At 48.7% G+C, this 10,367-nt stretch overlaps 1 protein-coding gene and 1 non-coding gene across 2 annotated transcripts in view; one reads left to right on the top strand and one right to left on the bottom strand.

Annotated features, from left to right (window-relative positions):
- GNB1L (G protein subunit beta 1 like) overlaps positions 1 to 10,367 on the bottom strand; it is a 59,326-nt gene that overhangs the window by 43,403 nt on the left and 5,556 nt on the right. The gene's annotated exons all lie outside the window — the stretch shown is intronic.
- On the top strand, positions 751 to 823 carry TRNAK-UUU. Its single transcript has one exon. It is a non-coding gene; the product is annotated as a tRNA-Lys (tRNA).

A 10,367-nucleotide genomic window follows, 5' to 3' on the forward strand; every position in this document is an offset into this window, starting at 1 on the left:
AAACACAGATTAAAAGTAAAAAGATGAAAGAGAATTACTATATGTACAATAAGAGAAAGTTGGTTGGAGAAAATATATTAATATCATGGAAAGTAGACCTCAGAGAAAGGAATATTATCAGGGATAAGGATACATAAAAATAAAAGGTATCAATTCATCAAGAAGATATTAAGAGTGCTAAATATGTACTCAGTTAATGACAGAATTTCAAAATGCATGAAGGAAAAACTGATGCAACTGAAAGTAGAAATAAACAAATATGTAATTATAGCTGGAGACTTAAACACGTCCTTAGTAATTAGCTGAATAAGTGGCCAAAAAGTCATACAGAACCCTGACTAATACTATCTACCTACATGACCTAGTTGACATTAAGAGAACACTCTATCTAACAGAAAAACACATTCTTCACAAATGCACATGCAATATTCATCAAGATAGACCATATCCCAGATCATAAAACAAAACCTTAAAAAATGAAGAAGAAACAAAAGCATACAAAATATATTCTCTAACGTTATGGAATTAAGCTGGAAATCAATAGTGGAAAGGTAAATGGAAAATCTCCACATATTTGGAAAATGAATAATACACTTTTAAATAACCAATTGGTCCAAGAAGTAGTCAAGAGAAATTAGAAAGTATTTTACATGCAATAAAAATGAAAACCAAAATAATCAAAATTTGTAGGATGCAGCTAAAGTAAGGCATGGAGGAAAATTTATAGCATTAAATGTCTACATATGGGGTGCCTGGCTGGCTCAGTTGGTAGAGCATGAGACTTTTGACCTCAGGGTCATGAGTTCAAGCCCCATGCTGGGTGTAGAGATCACTTTATAAAAACGCCCACATTAGAAAGAAAGAAAGGTCTCAAATCAATGACCCAGTGTGCACCTTAAGAAACTAGAGAAAGAGGCTCAAAATAAGCCCCAAAGCAAACCAAAGGAAGAAAATAATAAGGATAGAGCAGAAACGAATACAACAGAGAATAGTAAAGCAACAGAGAAAAATCAACAAAATCAGAGATTGGCTCTTCATTTTATTTATTTAATTTTATTTTAGAGAGACAGAGAGAGCACATGAGTGGGGGAGAGGGGCTCATTCCCTCTGGAGAGAGAGAGAATCTTAAGTAGGCTCCAATGCTCAGTACGAAGTCCAACTCAGGGCTCAATCCCACAACCCTGGGATCATGACTTGAGCTGAAATCAAGGGTCAGATGCTCAACCAACTGAGCCACCCAGGTGCCCTGAGATTGATTCTTTAAAAAAGATTCATAAAATTGATAAATCTCTATCTAGACTGACAACCACAAAAAAGGGGGAAAGAAACAAACTATCCTCATGAAAGAAGGATTATCACTCGAGACCGACACACCACCAACATTAAAAGGGCAGTAAGGAAATGCTATTAACAACTCAATGCACAAAAACTCAACAACTTAGATGAAATGGAACTTAGGGCCACAAACTACTAAAATGGCTACAATAAAGAAGAAAATCTGACAAAACCAAGTGCTGACAGGAATGTGGAATAGAATTCTCATATATTGTTTGTAAGGATGTAAAGTGGTACCAGCATTCTGGAAAAGTTAGGTAGTTTCTTACAAAATAAAATATACGTGTATCATATTCCTGGCAATCCTACCCCTAGGTGTTTACAGAAATGAAAACTTATGTGCAAAGAAAAGCCTGCACATGAATGTTTATAGCAGCTCTGTTCATACTGCCCCAGAGGTCCAACCATGGGTGAACAAAATACTCTTGAGCAATAATAAGGAACAAACTATTGAAAAACACAACTAAACGGATGGCTCTCCAGAGAATTATGGTGAGTGAAAGGTTACATATGGCATAAGCCTAGTTATATGGCATTCCAGAAAAGGCCCAACAAGGTAGAGAGCACAGATGGGCAGTGGCTAGGGGCCAGGGGTGGGGAGACAGGCTGACTACCGAGGGGGAGCAGGAGGAAAGTTCTGAGGTAATGGATCAGTTTCCATGCCAGGATTGTGGACATGCTGGTGTGCGCAGGTGTTACGACTCACTGTAAGTACATTTCATAATAATGATCATATTAATAACAGATACTTAGGAGTTCAATCTGATATAATAAAAGGACTGAAGAAATAGACAAACAGGAGAGAGCAGACAAATCTTGCATGCAGGAAAATTCCAAATAATTTGTATGGATATTCCGCCCTCAAGGATGTGGAACAGAATTCCCACCCCTGACGCAGGGGCTGCGCATACTGACTGCCTTCCTAAGAGGACAGTCTGCAAAGGGAGAGAAAAGAATAACTTTAACAGAAAGGAAACCTGACAACCACTACCTCGGCCAGGTGACCAAGGTCAACATCAACAGTGATGTCATTGTGACAACATGTACCATTAATATGTGATGAGACGGCACTTTACCTTTGAGGTCTGGCTCCCAGAAACCCACAACCCGTCTAACTGTGAGAAAAACACATGACATATCCTAGCTGAGGAACACTCTACAAAAGACCCAACTGGTACCCCACAAAATTGTCAAGGCAATAATAAAAATAAGGAAAGTCTAAGAAACTGTCACAGGCCAGAGGAGACTAAGGACACATGACAACTAAATGTAATGTACTGTCCTGGATAGGATCCTGGGACAGAAACAGGACATTAGGTAAAAACTCAAAATATCTGAATAAATTGGGACTTAAGTCCATAATGATGTAGCAATATTGGGTCATTACTGTGACAAATGTACCATGCTAATAATGTAAGATGTTAATAAGACGAGAACAGGGCTCAAGCATGCACTAGGTCACTGCTCTTGGCCATTTTCTGGAACATTATTTTTTTTTTAATATATTTGACAATATTGTGCTGTTTTTTCTTGAGCTACAATTGATTTGATTTACCACTAACATGCTATGAAAACCATTTCCTGCTTAGACTTTTCTGGCTTATAGCCAATTTCTATCTAATTCTACTCAGGTGACTCTAAACAGATTTAATGCCAATTTTTAAGTGTTTATCCCATTTAAAATAATACGCCATCTTATTATGGTGCCCTAATAGATTTAAATTCATTTAGTGTCCCTAATATAAGGTAGGCAGTATTCAGTTAAGGAAATTAGCCGATGACTGTTACCATCAGCAGCAGCAGCAGCAGCAGCAGCACCATAGTTACTTCTAGAAGCAGAGTAGCATGCCAGGGAAAGAAGGCAGCTCTCCACCAGGCTGACCAACTCATTCTCTCCTTGAAGTACACAGCCATCCTAGTGGGAAGCTTCTGAATTGGCTGGTCCTTCAGGCTGCAGGAACAGAGACCCACTCACTTTATACTTCCCAGGCTACACCTGGAACCAGAAAGATGCTCTCTGGACAGGCCCATCCTGAGTGCTGCCTTGTCACCCTCCCACCTTCCTGATCAGGACAGACTATAGCAAGAATCCCAGAACTGGCCGCTCGAAGCCACATCACAGACACAGTGACCTGGGCGGTCTAGGCCAGGTCACTGGGAAACTTCCCAGGGCTGCTGCTTCATACCAGGGAAGTGGGGTTCTGACCGCTGCCATCCACAGTCTTTGAAATGCAGGGAGTCCCAGGGGAGTCAGCAGGTCCACATAAGGGCATCAGAAGCCAGCCTACAACTTAGGATAACCCCTCTGCAAGTGGTCACCCTATTGCTGAGTCTCCTGGGGGTCAATATCTCTCCACGGCGTTGGCTCACCACTCAAGCCAGGGGTGGGGGCAGCCCACTGAAGGATGCCCAGGCCCCAGAGGGGTGATCCTGCCATAAAGAAGGCCAAGGGCATAGTCCCTTCCAGAGAGCCCAGACCTGCCCATGTCAGCTTTAGGAAAGCATGTCCAGAGGAGACAAGGGAAGGAGCAATTCTGCTGGGATAGTAAGATTTCTATCCCATTACATACAGCTCATGGCCACAAAGAACTGGACACACTCCCTGGGCCAAAGAAAGCATGCTGCACCTCCCTGCTTGGGCCCCATGGGCTGCCAGGCACAGGCCCAGCCTAGAAGGGACCTGGGTGGGTTGGGCCAGCCCCGGCACCAACCCAGCCTGCGCCCACAGCAACCCTCCCCGGCCCCGAGCCAGGGAAGCAGGTTTGCTGGGGTAACTCAAACTTCACAAAGAAACCATTTCTGGAATGGGGCTCCGTTTGGCTATTCGGAGTCAAAGGCGCACTTCATAGCTTCTTTCCAAACCCTATGCATTGTCAGGGCCCTTTCCCCTTTGAAGCCTCAGTGAGTGATTGAAGCGTCTACTTTCTGAGGGGCAGATAGCACCGGGCTGGTAATCTGACTCTAAGCCTGGGGATAAAGGTAGTTTGTTTCCTCTCAGCCCGTCTGTCAACACCTCCTCAGTAATTAGCCCTAATTATTACCAAGGGCCAGCCTCCCATTCGGTTATTAAATCAGAAATAGTATCGTGGCCGGGCATCTGTCAACGCCCGACTGGCGACCTTGGATTCATTGAATCCTCTGTCAGTATCCGTGGCTTCAAAGATGCAGATCCTGGGGAGGGGTTCCGGGGACGCAGTGCGGCCAGCCCTGCCTGGGAGGGAGGGTTGAGGGGAGGGAGGACACGGCCACGAATAGCCCTGGCCTCGGAGTCCAGGGGGAGGTGGGAGCCAGGCACCATCCCTGCACCCTCCTTCTCCCTGAGCAGCAAGTGCACACCGCAAACATGGCCATCTCCACCTCCCCAGGCGACTGAGGGAACACTGTGTGTATGGTGTGGGGGTAGGGGGGGTGTAAGGCATGCCCTCCAGCAGCCCTTCCCCTAGGGGACCAAAAGCCAGTCCCAGGCCTGCTTGTCTCTGGCATAGCCATCCCCCAGGAGCAGCAGGTGGTGGTGGCCTGAGGCCCGGCAGGGTCCTGTGCTGGCTTTTTTCTTGAATGCACAGGTAAAACAGCCAAGCCCTGGGGCCAGGAACCCCCTCTGAGCTTCAAGTACAGCCAGGACATCTCCCCATGGACCAGAAAGTCCACAAACAAGATCTGGGGGACAGCTGTAGAAACAGGCTTCTGTGGTAGAGTCAAGGGTGCTGCACTCCTGAAGGCCTGGGGAGATACACTGACAGCCACCTCCATCCTTTGCCTGAAGCTTCTCGTTCTGTCCAAAAGCAGCAAGTCACTTGCTCCATAACTGAAAACCTTCTGCTCCCACAGAGCTCAGGCATTCCCGGCTCCTCGGAGGGGGAAGATTTACCCCCTCAGGCAGGAGTGTGCCAGGCCCCATGGGAGCTCCTTGCCTGCAGTTAACCACAGCAGTGTCCCACACTGTGTCTGGACATTCACCACTCCCCTCCCCCCAGGTCCGCAAGCACCCCTTCTGGAAGGGCCCCACCGCGTTTGGAGGGGAAGGCAACAGAAGCCAAGTTACAGCCACATCCCGTGGGACCTGGCTCCTCTGCTGGGGTCAAGGCCCACGTGGTATGATGGGTGACCAGGTAGAGGTGAGCATGACCCTCCCACCAGCGTGCGTGTTCTCCCCTGCCACAGCACAGCCAAGTCCCTGCTGGGTGCTCTGCCAGTGCTCCCACACTGGCAGGGCCAGGCTGGGCTGGCTGGGGCAGCAGGAGTGAGCTTTATGGACAAAGGCACAGTGATATCTGACAGACTAGCAGCTGCAGCATATGAGGTGTGAACGACCAGTGTGCCCCAAGGCCAGCAGAGGCTTCCTGAGGCCGGGCCACTGAGGCCAGCAGTTGCACACTTCTCCTTGGGACCGAGAGACAGGCCAATCATGCTGGACCGAAAGGTAACGCCAGGGAGGGTGGCTGTGGGGCTGCAGGGCAGGCAGGCTGGGCAGGCAAGGCCGCTCCATAAACAGGCACCTCAAGCTGCAGCTGAGGATGCCTGTCACCCCCAGGAGCAAGTCCAGGGAGCTTGGCAAGATAGCAGGAAGGAAGTCCTACTCGGAAGCATTTTCAGCCAGCCTGCCCCCATGAACTTACAGGCAGGGGTGGGAACTCAGCCAACAAAAGGCCAGCAGCATTTTTGTCCGTGGTGAACACACGGAAAAGCTTGTTGTTTTACAGGAAGTGTGACCATTCCCATGCACCAGTGCCAGCCTCTGGGGCCCACTTCCACCAAGAGATCTGGTCCGCAGCAGCAAGCTGCCCAGGGCTGACAACAGCACCCAGACAACGCTCATCCTTAGGCATGGAATGGGGGCCAACCCCCATGGGCTTATGCCCAGGCAGGTCCTCTGAACCTGATTCCACTTGAAGAGGGGGTCCCTAAACACAATGGTGGTAATGCATTTTCTGACAGGGATCCATGTGTTTGCTCCTATGACAGAGGCTACCTCAGGCAGGGGGTCCCCCCCCCCCCACAACTCACAGATGTGCAAATAACATGCCTACAGATGCACCGCATGCTCAGAATGGGCTGTAGGGTTCTGTGCACATACACGTGTCTACGTGCACACATTCACAGGGAAGGGAAGGAAAGGGAAGGACCGGGGACAGTGAATGCAGTCCTGAGGGGCCTGCTGCCTCTAAGCTCATGTGAGGCAGAAATTCTCTCCATTACACAGGTGGCAAAATGAGACTTGCCAAAGTTCAGCATCTTGTGCGGGCCAGAGGGGGATGGGATGCAGGACACAATGACAGGGACCAGGAGGCCACAGTGGGCATTGTGAAGTGGACACCTAGAGCAGGGTGGAAGCACAGGGGCAGAGCTGTACTGGCCCTGGGCTACCCTCCTGGCCACCACTATGCATGGCTCCCATTTGCACTCTGATTTTCAGGGGAGGAACATAGGGTCTTGGTGGTGGAAAGGCTGCCATCTCCCAGGGGACAGCACCCTGGATTGGATACCTGGCCAACTCCATGCTTCCTGGCTTCCCCTACCCTGTAGGCCCTCAGAGGCTGCCCACCTCCCTACTCGTGGCCTTCAGAAAACCTTGGCTATGGTGCAAAAGTGTCAAGGTGAACAACACTGTGCACTCAGGACTTCATGTGGCACTCCCAGTGGCCAGGAGGCATCCCTGCGCTGACCACACAGCACCTGCACTTCGCCACCTGTGTGGCAGAGTGTGGGCTGTCAGCCCAGGACCCCTGTTGCTCAGGCACATAGAGGGAGTGCAGCCCAGGATACTCCTCTCCACTGTCTGGTGGCCCCACCTGGCAAGTGGATGAGCACCCATCACACACAGGCCCCAACCCTGGCTGTGCACCCCTGAGGCCAGGAGAGAAGGAATGGGCTGCCAAGGGCACCCTGCAGGACAGGGGCTCTTCCCAGGCTGTCAACACCCTTGTAACAGAGATCATGTCACCCATCTACAAATGAGGAAAGCACAGCCCGAAGAGAAAGTGAGCTCAAGACTCCCGCCGTCCAGGACAGCATGCTTAGCCAGGCAGTCCACCAACATGACGCCCCCGGCTTAAGAAATGACCACTGCTGGAGCCAAGCAAGGAACACACCACCTCTGTGTTTACGATAATACGTGTTTTTAAAATTAGACAAGACAATTTAAAGAACAGGGTGGGGAGGTAGTGGGAATGTTTCTCTACCAAATAATGAAGACTCACTATAAAACTAGATAATTGGTGGGGGATAGACTGGACCAGAGAGCCAGGTATGTATGAGAAAGATGGCACCTTGGACACATTGGGCCAGCACGGCATCCTGAACCTGATGCTGGCAGGTCCGTGCCCCGTGGGAAAAGGTAAGATGGGATCCTCTACTGGTTAGGGCAGAATAGGTCACACTGTGGAAAACACAAGCCCCCAAACTCAGAAGCTCCACACATCAGATTACATGTCCAGCACAGGTGGGCGGAGGAGCCCTGCTCATCACTGGCCATCTGATGGCCACAGCAGAGCCACGCCATTAGTTACAAGCTAACTCAAGAGTCGATGTAAAAGGTAAAACATTAAAACTGGGAAGTATAGGGTAATGTCTCTGTACCTTCAGGTACACAAAGATTTCTGAAAGAAGAAGAAAAAGTTCCCAGACGTTACTGGGCATATCCTGCTGCCGTGGCCTGGAGGGGCTCTGCACCTCAGCACTCAGCGATGCTCAAAGGGTGCTCACCACAACACTGTCTGCAATAGCAAAAATGAAAAACAAGAAATCCATCTTGGCCATTATTATGGGCAAACAGTGCTTCCCCCTCTCCCCACCCCCAAATTCACACTGAAGTTCTGACCACCACTACCTCAGAGGGTGACTCTATTAGGAGACAGGGTCTTCAAAGACGTAATTAAGGTTAAATGAGGTCATATGGGTGGCCTCTAATCCCATATGACTAGTGTCCTTATAAGATGGAGTTAGAGCACAGACGGACAACCATTTGAGGACACAAGGATAAGATGGCCATCATAAGTCAAGGGGACAGACCTCAGGAGAAACAACCCTGCCAACACCTTGATCTTGGGCTTCCAGCCTCCAGAACCGTGAGGAATACATTCTGTAATTTAAGCCATGCAGCCTTAGTAAACAGGCATCTTCCCGTGGGTATTGACAAAGGCTGGCCCTACTTCGGTGATGGCTGCACCACTGAGCGTCCTGTTCATCTTCTCCATGCTGACGGCCCCACCTCACAGGGGGATTAGCTGCTTATCCCTCGAACTTAGGTGTGGTTTGGCAGCTTCCTTTGGGCATGGGAATGGAAAAGGAGGGACAAGTATCACTTGTGGTTCGCTGTGGTCTTTCCCTTGCCTTGGTGGTTTTGGAAAAATGTGTCCAGTGAGCTCCTGTCAACATGGTTCCTTTGTAACAGGCAGAGGGCACCCCAGCTGATCTGTGACAGGTAAGTGGTGAGATGTGGGAGGTTTTTACTGCAGCACAATCTGGCCCATCCTGATTGTTATGACAGGACAACAGCTCTATTTACCTTGTTCCTCACTATAGGACCATGGGGCTGTTTGCAGTTCTGCTGTTAATGCAGTGACTGCCCACTAGGCAGTCAACAGGGCTCAGACCACTGCGTGGGTTTTATCTCAATCCTCCCACTACCCTATGAGGTCAGGTGACAGCAAGGACCATGAGTTTGCAAGCGGAGCTCAAGTCCATGCTCTGAAGCCCTACACCAAGGAATAAACAACAGCCATCTGTGTGTAGGCAAGTGATCAGGGTCTGCACGCTTAGAAATGTTATGTGGGTGAATTGTAGTATTGTAGTATTGTAGTATTTGACATTCTCACCAACAAGAAAAAGCCTATTTCTCCATGTCTTCAACAATTCTGGATATCTAGAACTTTTAAAGTCCTGGATCACAGGCAGAAAAAAAAAATCACCATACTTCCCTGTAGTACTTTTATGATTTTTCAAATACTGAAATCTTTAGTCCATCTGGAGTAGAGCCTGGCAGAGTGAGGTGGGTATCCAGTTTTACCATTTTCCAGATGGCTAACCAGTTGTTCCAACTCCTTTTAGTGAATAATCCATTTCAGCCCCATTAATTTGAAACAATACCTTTAAGCATGAACTAAATTCCTGCATTTATTTGGCTTTATTTCAAAGTTCTCTATTCTTCTCTCTTCGTCCATCCACACCAAATTTCAAGTAACTTCATTGCTGCAGCTTTATAAAAAGTTCTGTATCTCATAGGACCTTATCCTTAATACTTCTGGTGTTAAAGTTTTCCTTGGAGACATGTATGTTAAAAACCCTTCCACAGAGCTCACAAATATCCTATCTTTAGGAAATAAAATCTCCAGGTATTTCCAAGGCAAGTAAAGGACAGACCTGATGATCTGGTAGGTAGACCCAAGCACATCAGCTGGACCCTGAGCATATTTAGCAAACACTTTCAGACTGTCCTGCACCCAGGAGCACCTTCCTCCATCTCCCATGTGAGAGCCAGGAGTGGCGAATGGCCCAAGGATCCTCCTCTCATCATGCATGGCAGGGCCTTCTCCTTCTCCCCGCTCAGAATGGGAAAGGAGCTAGGTCACTGCATATGGCCAAAGACGGCACAGCATTGGCTGGCAGTGAAACTATCACTTTGCAATACCATATGCACTGCCTATCTACAAGGCCAGGCCAGAGCCCTCCCACCCTCTCCTGATCCCACCCTCACGTGGCCATTGCCACTGAGACCCTGACCTCCTTTCTTTTCCTTTGTGGCAAGGGCTCAACCACAACAGGAGACATTTCCCAAATTAAAACATAGGTCACCTAGGCTCTCCACACATCCTCTTGGGCCTGCCTTGGGAGAGGTGGCCCTCAGGAGAGGTATGCCAGACTATAAACCAAGCTTGCAGAAGCTGTCTGGGGCCCAAGGGAGAAAAGGTCCACAGGGCCAGAGGGGCCAAAGGAAAATGGCAATCTTGAGCTGACGGGATTCATTTCAGGTCCACTAAATGTAGATGAGAAAGGTGGCCTGCGCAGATGCCAGCAATAGTGCGGGTGTCAACTAA

The sequence above is a fragment of the Lynx canadensis genome, chromosome D3 (genome assembly GCF_007474595.2).
Source record: "Lynx canadensis isolate LIC74 chromosome D3, mLynCan4.pri.v2, whole genome shotgun sequence".
Taxonomy (NCBI): Eukaryota; Metazoa; Chordata; class Mammalia; order Carnivora; family Felidae; genus Lynx; species Lynx canadensis.